The following is a 12,399-nucleotide window of genomic DNA, read 5'->3' as shown; positions in this document are numbered from 1 at the left end:
TTATTCGACACTGTTGAATGTGTTACATGGTTTCTTGACATTTCATACTGCTGAATCATGAAGAGAGTGTTGGGTGCAGAGGACCTTGTGCCGATAATAGAAGAGACAGACCACAATCCATACCCCCACCTTTACAGAGAGCAGAAAGACAGGGAGCCGAGGTCATAAGTTAGGCGCCGTAACAGAGAAAGAATGTGAATGTTTAGGCTTTTACGACTAGGTGGGGGCCACTAAAGGCTATAAGAGCTTGAGTAACCCTCTACCAGTTTGAGATTTGCTGTGACCCCCTTCATGCATGTCTCCCCATCATGATGGCTTATGCTCATAAAGTGTTGGATTGTATGGAAATAAAGGATTGTTGATTGAGCATTTATACACCGAGTATTGTCCTTCCTTCAGCCCAAAGAGTCAAAGAATTGGGAGATTTTAACAACTTGGTGCCGTGACCCGGATCTTTGGTGTGCTGAGGAGGGGCAGATTTGGCCTGTGGTGAGATTGTGGGGCGAGGCGAACAGAGGACCGGTCCAAATATAAAAAGGTAAGCACAGCCTGTTGTATTATAAATACCAAATGTGCATATTGGGCTTTCCAAATTAATCTGTTCGCTGAGTTACACGTATTTTCACATTAAATTGTCGGTGTCTGGTTTTTGGCACGAGATACTAACATCATAAGTTGAGGCTAAATTCCAGTGTGTCATAGGAACTGGCTCTAGCAAGACACTAAAAACATTCTACGTTGAGACTAGAGTTGCAGCCCACGTTACCCTCCGCATTTAACTTTGTCTATGATTGGCTTCTGTTGCAAGAAATGGGGAAAACTTCTAAAACGCGGCCAAAGTTTAGCATATGAAATAGAGGTGAAATGGAGTCTGGCTTGTGGTGCGCTTGCATTTTCAAAGGTGAGCTCAGAGGTTTCTGTGTGTGTTTCTGCATGTGAGACGCGCTCTCTGTGTGTTTCATTGTGTGAAATATGAACATGGTGACAGTGACGGTTGATGTGTGAATGGGAGGACACTAGAGCAAAGACACATTTTAGGATCAAAGGTTGATGTCTAGCGGGCCTCGTGGATTAGTTCCGGGAGTGGTTTCCCAACCGGTAGATCGGACGCGGCCCGGAGGTAACTAGGGTAGCAACCTTGGGAGTGGAACCCCTAAAGAGCTTGTTCATGGTGTGGCAGCCCCCCTGTCTGTGGACGCACCGGCCGGTCCAGCGGCGTCTGGTTAGCCAAGGTGGTGACTTGAGAACTGAGGACTCCCGCATAGCTACAGAATAAAACTGAAACCGCTGTGTAATCACGGGTTTACATTTATTCTGGACTAGAGCAAGACACATTTTGCGAACAAAGGTTGAGTTCTAGTTGAGTTGAGTCTGAACATCAAACAATGGTTTTTGAGTCTGAACATCAAACAATGGTTTTATGAACATTTTATGACTTTGTTTGTGTGTTTAATAATTTAGGTATGGTAAAACTTATAATGTGTTAGACTTAGAAATGGTTCATTAATTTTTGATTTCTTTTACTAAATATACACACATTGCAAATGTGCTCATAATGGGTTGGCACTCAATCTTTTGAAGGTCGTAAGCTTCGTTTGGCGTTATTGTCCGGATGGATATATTGTAGGTATTGACTTTGAGTGCAGAGGGGTAAATGCAAACACACTTACACACATAGATTATGATTAGAATAAGTCCCTGGGTCAGAGAGTCCTGAACATGAGATTCTAAACCAACTTTGAATCACTAGAGGAACAATGGATAACAACATTAGATTATCAAGGCTAGGGAGAGAGGATTAAAGATTAAAAGAATTGGGAGATTTTAACACTTTCCTTTTGTTATATTTCTTTAAGAGTTCAAAATGTGTTAATTACATAAATAAAATGTAATTTTCTCTGTAGCACTTCAAGGATTTCTTTTTTTGTGTGTGTGTCCCGTTTGGATCTTTAGCCATCAGAATTGTCGTCTTAAGGCCAAGAAAGATGCCAAGCGGATTTATTTTACCAAGTGGATCATCATGGCCTTGCCATATTGGTCCATTTGATTGACCTTTATAATTATGTATTTATTATGTATTTATTTTACAAACGGGACAGACATGACTGGGGGATAGGACAGGCAGAAAGAATGAAAGAAAGAGAGGGAGAGAGAAAACCAGAGGGGAGAAGAGATGGTGAGAAAGGGGGGAAGAAAGAAAGAAAAACAAACAAAACACCTGGATCACCTGTATGGAGAAAAAAAAAACAGAAGAGAAAGCAAACAAAAAAAAGAGCAACATAATAAATACAGCACCATCACAATAAACTATCTAGCAGTAGATAACTGTAGATACTAAATATTAAACGATATTGTGCGGCACGCAAGATAGACAGCGTACAATGTGCTTTGAGGCAGCAGCCAAGAAAGGTGTAGTCCGCGTCTGTGAACACCCGTGTGTACACCTGTGTGCACACCTGTGTGGATCAGCATGCTTGTATTCCAAAGGTTTCTCCATGTAACGATCTGCTAGGGAGTGTGGGGAGCCATAGCTCCGTCCCCCAGGGCATGAAGCAGGTATGGAGGAGAACCAGGCCCCAGATATCCAGAGGTCCTAGAGTACGAGGACCCGAGGAGGACCACCAAAAGGGGGGGGACCGTGCCACCCTCCTGGTAAGAGCTGAGTAGAGCCCCAAACGAGAGGTCACCCAGCAGCTACGGAGCAGAGGCCAGAGGGGGTTGCAGTGGCGTGCCCGCTGTGCCAGCTGTGCCAGAGAGGACCGAGCTTCAGGCCCAGAGGCTAGAGGCCTGAGGGCACCACACCCCCTGGAAGGGGCCCAGCCGGGCCACAGGCGCCAGGCCCCGCCAATCGGCCACCAGGAGTGAGCCGGTACATACATGAGCTCCCAGCCCCAGACGACAAGGGCCACGAACACACCAACGTCTGAGGGCAACAGCCACCGGCGGGGAATGTGGTGAGGGCCTGAGATGTACCCAGAGAGGTTGAGTCTAAGACCCAACCTGACATATAGACACAGACGAACAGGCGCACGCGGACACAAACGTGCATTCCCACCCCATATGCACAACCAAATACTCGGCACTCACCCAACGTGTAGACAGACACAAATAGACACTGCACAGACAGTCACACTCCCCAAACATACTCTACATCCCAGGTCCAGGTACCCCCGTCCCCAGAGGGGCAAGCCGCACCTAGACCCAGGAGATGTAACCCTTCTCTCTGGGGTGGAGGCAAGCGGACCACCTCCTTATCTGCAGTAGCAGGGAGGCCCCGCATCCCAGACCCCAATCTGACGGCCAGCACCTCCTCCCAGCCCCCTAGCCCTGACGGCTGACAGAGCCGGGGTGAGTGAAGACCCCAAACCTCCCTACGCCCGCTCATATGTAGTGTTGCTGTGTGCTGTTCTAAAGTGCATTTAAAACGCAGGAGAGCATGGTTCCTGCTTCCTCTCAGAGAGCAGCACGGCTCCTCCCGAAAACCCTTAGTATCTAAATGCATTTAAAATTGAGGGTAGGGCACCAGCGCCAGAGGTGGGTTGGAATACACCGACCATCCTCTGGATGCTGTAAAATGTGCCCACCCCCAAGGCCCTATATGTATGTGTTATGTGAGAGTGTGAGTAATGTGGATGTCTAGGTTGCAGAATAAAATTGAGGCACAGGCGGCCAGAAGGGGACAGAGGGGGAGTGCCTCCCCTGCACCCTGGTGACATACCTGCACCCCAAACCCTGCGTATGTGGGTGGTAGAGCAGGAATAGGGAGGCAGCTGAGGATGGGGAGGGAAGAAAGGGAGGGGCAAGCGGCCCCTCCCTGGGGCCAGCTCCCCCTCTGACCCCAGTAGGCACCCCCACACTCTGGAACCCACCAGGGCAAGGGGGCCCAGGCCCATCCGGACCGGAGCCCGCAGCAGCCGCACCGCCCAGCCCCACAGAATCCGGGGCAGCCCACCCGACTCCACCCCAGCGAAAACTGCACCCACCCCATCATCCAATCATCTCCCAAACTACACAAGACAATAGACACCCAGGTTGAGTTTATTCTCTACCTCTCCTTTATCTCTCCCACACCTGCAGAGTGAGCTCCTGTAGAGAGGAGACCACCTGTAAAGATATAACAACCTCCCCACCAGTTAGAGAGCCCCTTAGTTGGGCCAATGCACCAGAGGTCCCCTGCACTGGGGCTGAGCCCCCCTGCACCCACCCGCCCACAGCTCCGGCGACACAACAGCCAGGACTCAAGCCCCCAAGGCCCAGCCAGCACCCCAGACCGGGGGTGGAGCACTCTCAGACCCCCAAGCCTCCACGCCCGTCCCGGACCCACCCAGGGGCAGCCAGGCTACCAGGCCAGTAACCAACGTCCTCCAGCACAAACCCTCCCCCATCTCCGCTGTACGCAGCCACAAGGAAAACACCATCTAAGAGCCACCAGAGCCCCTAACAGGTCATGGCCACATCCCCCGGGTTAGGCCCTCCAGGGAAAACGTCCCTAGGGACTCCCCAGACGCCCTAAGGCCGTCCCTACCCCCATATCAACCACAATAGCAAAGGCAGGACCAAACCATGACCCCCCACCCCCACTAGGTGATGAAGCCGATCAAAGGAGCCCAAAGGGATTGATCAAATGTGATGGCAGAGGCTGTATCAAGACTAATGTGATCTATTAGATGGTTTTTATATTGGTTAGAATTAAGATTATTTTTATTTCTCCAGTTAATGAGAATCATTTTCTTGGCAATGCATATGGCCGTAAAAACAACGTGGGCTGTGTTTATTTCTGCAGTGACCTCATCCAAGTTGCCCAGCAAGCATACTAAAGGGGAGGCTGGAATGTTACATTTCAGACACTTTGATAAGTCTTCACATATCTCACGCCAAAATTTCTGAACTGGTGGACAGAACCAAAGAGCGTGGATGTAATTGTCCGGTGTATTTGCTGTGCAGTGTGAGCAGTTGTTGGAAGGCGTATAGCCCATCTTGAACATCCTATGACCAGTATAGTGCACTCTGTGTAATATTTTGTATTGTATTAATTGCAAACTGGGATTTCTGATGCATTGAAAGGTTTTTAAGCATATCTGAGACCAAAGGTTTGGGTCTAAGCTGATCGATAAATCTGCTTCCCATTTTGCAATAGGAAGGGATATTGATTCATCTATTTTAGAGAGTGTTCTGTATATTTTAGACAATAATTTGGGTTTTAGACTAAAAAATTGTACCACACTTGGTGGTGTTTGTAATTCAGCTTCACTGGGATTAAATTTCTTTTTTACTATGGATTTAATTTGTTGATATTCCAAAAATCGTTTCTTGTTGATCCCATATTGTGTAACTAGTCTGTCAAATGAAATAAAGTCTGTTCCTTCCAATATATGTTCCAAGTATTTAATTCCTTTGCAACTCCAATTTGGAAAGTTTATCATATTATTGTTTTGTAATATGTCCGGATTGTTCCAGATAGGTGTACGTTTGCATGGGATTAATGAAGACTGTCATTCTCAAGGATTTCATAAGCAACACACCTTAGTTGTTCACACAAAGCATAAAGGTAAAAAACAATATATACAGTGTTATCTTCATTTTAGATGTCAAAAAGTATTTGCGGCTCCCAGTGTTTTCGTTTGCGTGGAAACCGAGTCCAAATGGCTCTTTGGATGTGAAAGGTTGCTGACCCCTCGTATAGTGACTTGTGGTTTTCTCTCATGCATGATAAAAGTCTTCCACAGTCATATTGCACTTGTAGTATGTGTAATATCTCGTTCCTTTTCTTGCCTTGTCCCCAAGGGGAGCTTGTTTTAAAAATAACAAGATGAATGGGGGTTTTCCATATTGTAAGTCATTTCTTTACTAACTGTACCAATACAACCATTCCTTTTGTGATTATGCTTTGTTGACATTCAGTTTTATTTACATATTGATTAAGCAATACTGTAAAATGAAATCTTGTGTTTTATACGTCAATCTACACGAGGAAAAAAAACTTTGCTAAGGTGTTACTCAGACATTTTTCATGTCTCGCCCAACAAAATAGAGTAGCTATGGGTTGACACCTCAATTACGTGCTCATTGTAGTTTATAAGAGGGTCACAGCTGGCTCTTTTTAATTTGTTTCAGAGGGCTCCATCACGGTGTGGTGTTGTTGCCGTAAATCAGCAATCCTCTAAATGTCAGTTTTGCCACATTGGATTCATTTCTTACCCTCTGCAGGTTAACATGAATACGGATATACATTCTTAGTTGAAAACTTTCATTATTTTTTTTCATTACTCTTACAATTTTAAAATTGATATAGAAATCAAGCACATTGCTTGTAAAACTTGAGTTATTTCAGAATTTTTCAAGATGAGTTGTGCTGTCAGTTTCTGTGCTTATTATATGAATGAAAATAGAAAAGCAAAAAGGCTGAAAATTATCTAAATGACACTTCTGAATTTGTGGATTTTAGGCTGAATTAATTTCTCAAGAGCGCCCTCATCAGTGCGCACATAGACACAAACAATTCGACTTTTGTTATCGCCATAACAGAAATGATTTTATTTAAATATAAGTACAACAAGAGGAGTCTTCAGTGTGGTTTGGAGAAACAACAAACTGGAATATTTTAGCTGCAAATTTTAGAAGTGCATAAAAGATGGTTGGTCATTTGGTGTAGTTTACCTCAGGGCTGCAGTTTGGTTGAGCATCAACCTAACTGAACAACCTCACTGTGAAAATGTCTCCTATTATTAAAACAGCAACAGTTCAGCACAACAAACTGGTTGTAGTGTGTCATATCCACGTCTATCATAACTGTCGAGTCTCCCAATCTACATTGTCCATCTATTTAAGGCCTTCCTTCTTTTTCTACCAATTTGTGTTTCCTTTCCACTGGTATCAGTCAAAAACCATCTTTCCTCAACTTTCTTGCATTTAAAGTCATCAGTGGGAATTGGGGGCTGTTTCATGCGGTGTTTGTAGGGATTATTTCTTCCCTGTGAGAGGAAAGCTCTTCAGCAAATATGTGCTTAATTACTTTGAGTAAATAAGTAAGGATCAGTTTTAATTAGACAGAACGGCACCTTCTGCATTCAGGAAATTAACCATTCTGAATGTAAATTCACTTCATCCATTTTGAGTATATTTTCTATGGTGTTTTCTTCTCCGCGGGCTCACCGCACTTTCCTTCTCCTGCTTAAAAATAAAATGGAAATTGAAAAAAATGGATTAAATTTTGCTGTAAAGTGGCAACAGAAAGATGATTTTATTATAAATGGCGTGGGCTTTGCCTGGTTTGTTGTCTTGACTGCATTCAAATAAAATACCATTCATCACTCTCTCTGAGAACAATATAATCCTGCTCTCATTTACATAATGCTGAATATTTTCAGAGTCTACCAACAATAGCAAAGTGAGGAGACCTCGCAAAAAAGCCTTTTGTGTTCTGGCTGTATCTCTGAGTTCCCATCAGATATGCTGGTTTCCTCCCACATGTAATATATCCAGCTGTGTGTTTGTCTCCGTGTTGCAGAGCAGTTCTTAACTGGCAGCTTTTGGTGGGTTTCTGCAATGAGTTCAAAAAGAAACAGCAGCATGTATTAGAAGATTGGGTGTAGTTTTAAACATAAATTTAATGAGTTAAATCCAGTAAGAATTTCCTGAGTTTGACTCCCTCATCTAGCCGGGGCCTTTCCGTGTGGAGTTTGCATGGTTGCACCGTGTCTGCGTGGGTTCTCTCCGGGTATTCCAGCTTCCTCCCACAGTCCAAAAAGATGCAATTGGTGGTCTGTTTTTGTTAGCCCTGCATCAGACTGGCGACGTCTCCAGGGTGTACCCCGTTTTTCGCCCCAGCTACCAACTCAGTAATTTCATCATCTCTAATAATATTCTTAAGAGTCTGTCCTCATCCATAGTCTATGCATGTTGTTGTGTTTGCGTCCTTTCTGAAAATGCTTGCCTATTTTTGTGATAACTATTTGTTCTGGAAAAGGGAAGACTTGACTAGATAATGTGGCAACCTACAATTGCTGTTTCGGGCAAGTTACCAAATTCTTGAAATAAAGAAATGTTTTTATAGTGCTGTGTGTGTTTGTGTGTGTGTTTGTGTCTATGTCTCTTTGTGGGAGACACAGACAGCATGTTCATACACTACTATGTATATTGGTATTTGACTAAAACAGTGTTCCTGTCAATGTTAAAACCGAACCCATGCCCTTGTCAGGAAGTCCCATTTGAGTAAATAATCCATGAGGCTTTTCAGATGTCAGAACACTGCAGAGCTTTAAAAGCTACAAGGTCTTGTACTTTGTGATTGTATTTGCTCAGCCAGTGTTGCCACATAATGTTGTAAATGGTTTTCTTCCATATCTGGAGATTCCCGCTGTGCAAAAACAACAATCTTCCACAGTTCTATTGTCAGTCTGAGCATTCCCTAAAGTCATAAAACTATGTCGTAAGACTGGATGATATAAACGGATGTATGGAGAGCATATCTAGATATGTATCTATATCTATATATATAGATATATAGATATATCAGAGTATATATTCGAGAGTATATCAGAGTATATATTCGAGAGTATATATTCAAATAATTTAATCCAAGTCCAAATAGTTTACTTGAAAAAAAAAAAATCATTATTTGCTCTCTCTAGCCGTACAAAAAGCACTATTGTACCATCAGAGAGAGTAACATGGACAAAAACAAATACTAAAATTTCACCATACACCGAATGCGTTTGAGTAAATGATTATAGCGAGGGATTTTAAACTTTGTCATCCCTTTTGTAGACTGATAGCTGTGGCGGTAGAGTCCTACTGAGCTCAATAGCGAAACTGCTTTTAGTAGTTCAAACATAGTACCGTACATTCTCCCTTAAGATCTAACAGCACCCACAGTCACATATCCTTTGCTGCCAGTCTCTTGAGAATGAAAAGAACACTCGAGCATACTGGTAAACGTGCAGCTCCTTGCTTACATGTGAAAATAATCAGGCATTTTGGTTTCAGGACTTTCATCTTGGTGGCTACGGCCACAGCCACAGCTTTAAAATGCCCTCCAGCAAGTAAGAGTGCTGGCTAGATAGTGTCACTTTCCATTACAGCCATGCCTGCCTTCCTGAAATTAGGGAGGACGTGTCTGTAAACATTGCAGGGGACCTTGGAATGACTGCCAGCAAGAGCTTAAATATAAATCTAAGGATTGTAGGTTAGTAGTAAAAGAAGATTATAAATTATATAAGTTTGGCTGGTTGCTTAATATTCATCTATATGACCTCACATGGCCACAGAGAGCCAGTAGGCTGAGATCTAGGACACTAATGAAATCAGCTGAACTGCAAAGATTTAAGTCTTGTTTCTGAACCGAGTTAATTCCTTTACCCTCCATATTTCCTGATTAAGACACTGTCTTTGGAGAAGGGCAGCTGGCTACAGAGAAGATAAAGCTCAATAGAGCTCACTAACATCTTTTGTTCAGATTCACTGGTCCAAGCGTGGCTTTTAAATGCCTTCTGACAGTGCTGCTCAAACAACCTGATAGTGTACGACTGACTGACCAACCAATATTGTATTTGCTATGCCTGCGAGTAATGGAAAGTGAGAGAGAGAAAGACAGTCACACAGAGAGACGGGGAAATAACTGTTAACTGTGCAGCCAATATCTCTGTCCCTGTCCTTTTTCTCTGCTGTATTGTGCAGCATTGTGTGCTAGTGGTAATCAATGGTTGGCACTAGTTATTTGTGGAGTCACATCCTGAGTGCCAGCATAGGGAGACTCCAAGGTCAACCGACAGTGCACACAGGGTTACAGCACAGCTGCTCATGCACATGAGCAGATGCATACAGCATAACACGATCACTCAGGTTATAGTCTGATTGGCTGATCACCCTCCCCTGAAGTGATGCACCGTCATAATCTCTCTCTGCTAGCCACGGCAGCGCAGAACGGAAATGCACTGAATCTGGACTTTTTTTCCCTGACAGAGATGTGTGTTGACAGTTATTCGGTGGAAGGGAGGAAGTCACAACACAATACACACTCCAGGCGTCCGTGCCAAGTCAAAGTTTGTGCTATGTGATAATTGAAGTGGGAGATACTCAGCAGTTTATGTGTTAACTATTAGATGTGGGAGAAGCCCACTTGAGAGCTAAATTTTATTTATTTATTTATTTATTTGAGCTAATCTAACCTCTGGAATGGCAGGCGTTAGTTTAATTTAATATATATGTTATCATAGATATAATTATCTTTAATATATTTATCTTTCATTGGCTTTATATTACTGGTGAAATCATTATCTTTGCCTTTTTAAGTGAGCAGAACAGAAATAATAAGTCCAAGTGAGTTATTTTTAAGTCAGAGGTTTGCACTTGATGCGTTGTTTGTTTCCGCTTGGCCTCCCCTGTCACACATCAGGAGTTTGTTTGGTTCAATGGCAGTTATCTTTCGGCTTGGCAGTCATCCACCAAAACACATCAAAACCATTCAAGGGAAACGGCCCAAAGGCTTTACAACAGGGTAGTCCAACTGAGAGACTTTTGTTTTCCATGTTTTTGAAATATCGCTTTTACATACATTTTCCAGTCTCTCTCTTATTATCCGGTGCTGTGTTTTTATTTGGGAATTCTTTTAACATTCCAACAAATTTAAGCTTTCCAAATGCTCATGTGCAACATGAAATTTTTCAGTGTGCTTTTAGTTCAGAATCTTATACAGTATTAACTGAATCTCACATTCACTGTAGGTGAAACAGAGATCAGCTTCAGATTCAGAGATGCAATGAACACCATAGCTTTATATATAAAGATCATTTTGCTGCTTTAGTATATTCTTAATCTAATATAAGAATGCAGAATACACTTTAAACTGGAGTACCGAACTAACAGGATGCAACCATCAAAATAAGACTTAGTAGAATTTATCTATAGTGGAAGCCTTTTTTTTAAAGTCTGAAATATGCACTACATGATCTTATTGATTTTTACATCTTCAACATGATCAGTTAGATTAATCTGTGTAAACACCTGGTACAAATATCTGTTTGTAAGACAAGTAAAGTGGTTTTCATTGAGTTGTTTTATTGACTAAAATATGACTCATAGAAGCTCCTTCCAATGCAGAAACACAAGTCTACCTTCCACTCAAATTAGTTTCATTTATAAAAGTATAATACTAAAAAATACAGATAAAATTCGCTATATTTGTCTGTGTGTATTTAATTTTGTAGCTATTATGCTTTTATCCTTCTAGGCTCAAATTTGTCTGATAAAGAAAGTAACCACCAGCTGTTCATACTTCAGACTGCATGCAGGTGGCTGTGAGTAGATGCTCCTCAGATATTTTACTTACAGGTTTCTTTTTACAATATTCAAGTTTATTTTGTTTTTCAATATCAAACCAAACAGAAAATACACTTTGAAAGAAAAAAAAACATACACTAGTGTTTAATCTGTGTACTGAAAATACTTTTTTCATGTCAAAATAGCCTGTCTACCTACTGTCTTATGAAACAACATGAGTGCATTTAACAAATGAATAAACCAATAAATAAATATGTTTCATCAGGTAAATGATGATGTGTAAATAAATTATTATAGGAGATTTGCTTCTAGATGTGTGTATCTGTACAAAACCAAGCAGCCAAATGATGCAGAGGCAAAGATTGGAAAAATTGGACTTCACTGTATCCAGGAAAGATTAAACTTACTATTAAAATTAAAATTAATATGAAAAACCACATTCATTCTCACTGTTCTCCCCCCATGCAGTCATAGTTCAGTTCATTTGGTTGGCTTCTGCATTTAAACCAGCTGACCCAAAGCCTTCTGTTTTACTTAAACCAGGAAGGACTGCAGCAGCAGACAGGTAGCTCCAAAAAGAAGGGAAAAATGATTATTGCGAGCCAAATAACTCAAACAAATGTAAACCAAATGTGTTACCATTTAAAATACAGTGTAGTGTCATGAAGTGCAGTGAAACAAATGTACCAAATTAACTTACAAACCAACAGACTCATCGTTTGCTATAGTCACTGCCTATTAATTTAACTGTGGGAATGATGTGGGAGAGTCATGCCTCCCTGACTGCCTACTCCAGGTCAGCGATGAGATCCTGTCCCAAGTTGAGGAGTTCAAGTATCTTGGGATCTTATTCACGAGTAAGGCATGAGCTAAGCGGGAGATCGGAGGACAGAGACAGAGGGACGCTGTACTGGTGGTACAGAGAGAGCTGAGAATGAAAGCAAAGCTGTTGATTTACCGGTCGATCAGCATCCTTACTCTCACCTACGGTTCTGATAGGTTTGGATAGTGACTGAAAGAATGAGATTTCTGAATGAGCTTTCTCTGGAGGGCGGCTGAGATATGGTGAGAAGTTCAGCCCTCCAAGAGAGGCTCAGAGTACAGCCGCTAGTCCTCACATCA

Source organism: Astatotilapia calliptera, chromosome 10 (genome assembly GCF_964374335.1).
Source record: "Astatotilapia calliptera chromosome 10, fAstCal68.1, whole genome shotgun sequence".
Classification (NCBI taxonomy): Eukaryota; Metazoa; Chordata; class Actinopteri; order Cichliformes; family Cichlidae; genus Astatotilapia; species Astatotilapia calliptera.
The sequence above is the reverse complement of the archived record's forward strand: the minus strand, read 5'-3'. Positions refer to the sequence as shown.